Genomic DNA, 1532 nt, shown 5'->3' on the forward strand with positions numbered 1-1532 from the left:
AATTTGCCATTAACTGCCAGTGGCCTCATTTGTTACACTCGGCCCTAGAGGGCCTCGAACCTCTGACTAGTCTTACACGGTCTGCAACAGTTTCCCATTTTCAAAATTGTATTGTTTTCTTCTCTTCCATTTAGTTCGAAACTGTGGGTTCATGCCTTTGGTTTAAAACCCTCTTTTCTAAAATTTTGATGGGACTTGGCGCTAAATGCACATGTTCAATCTGCTTCCTCTAAAACCACAAGACTGAAAGTAGGACGAAAGAAAGTCCAGGGGATGAGAGAGACCCTGTCTTTGTGAAGGGGGAGAGTTTTCCCACTGACAGCCTCAAAGGAAAAGACATTTGTGGAATGAAGGTTGTGACTACAATCCTTCAAAGTCCCATGTCATTGAGTACTTTCCCTCTAAGACTGTCCAGATTAACTCTAGTTTTAAATCTAAAATTTCCTTGACATTTCCATAAAAATGAGTATAAAGCTAGGGTATTAATTTTGAGGGTGGTTAAGGGTGCCTCATCGTTTCCCAGGATGGAGAATGGGTGTTACCTTTGAGTTTACCTCTAGTCAATAAACTCAAGACCCTCCAGGATTGTCCCAGAGAGTACAGGAGAAGAGAGGAACACCCTCATGTGTTGATGAAGGTTGTTCTTTGAAGAGAAAGTGGGACTCTGCTTTTATCAGAAGACTACTTCTGTTAAAGAACAAACGAATCTGTGTTGGAAGAAGTATAACCAGAATGCTCCTTAGAAGCCAAGATGGCCAGACTTCTCTCATATTGGGACATCATGCTTGGTAAAGTGGAGGGTCGGAGTAAAAGACGGAGAACCCCAATGAGACACATTTGCACAGTGGCAACAGCAATGGGCTCAAGCGTTGCAGCAATTGTGAGTACGGCGCAGAGCTAGGTGATGTTTTATTCTGTTGTACATAGGATTGTTATGAGTCAGAACTGACTTGATGCCACCGAACAACAACAACAGCAATACTCTGCATTATTTAAATTGGGTGACAAGATAATGTTTAAACTGATTGAATTCAGTGGAAGCAGAGGCTCAGAGCCAGGGGTAACCATGACTCTGAAAGATGGTTTAAATTAAGTATTTATCTTTAAATATTTGTTGTTGTTGTTATGTGCCATGGAGTCGGTTCCGACTCATAGCTACCCTGTACAGGGTTTCCGAGGCTGTAAATCTTTACCGGATTAGAAAGCCTCATCTTTCTCCCATGGAACAGCTGGTAGTTTCGAACTGCTGACTGTACGATTAGCAGCCCGATTCGTAACCACTATGCTACTGAGATGTATATACTACATGTGGAGTCCTGGTGTGGTGCTGTGGGTTAATGTGGTGGACTGCAAAGTCAGTTTGAACTGCAAGGCCTGTGGTTCATGCTCACCAGACGCTCCCCAGAAATCCTATACAGGAACTGACTCGACAGCACTTAACAACAATACTACATTTAGAAAGGCACACAAATAATAAATGCATAGCTTGTAGAGTTAGCTATAGTTAATTTTTTATTGTGAAATACATATGA

The sequence above is a fragment of the Chrysochloris asiatica genome, unplaced genomic scaffold (genome assembly GCF_000296735.1).
Source record: "Chrysochloris asiatica unplaced genomic scaffold, ChrAsi1.0 scaffold00106, whole genome shotgun sequence".
In the NCBI taxonomy this organism is placed as follows: Eukaryota; Metazoa; Chordata; class Mammalia; order Afrosoricida; family Chrysochloridae; genus Chrysochloris; species Chrysochloris asiatica.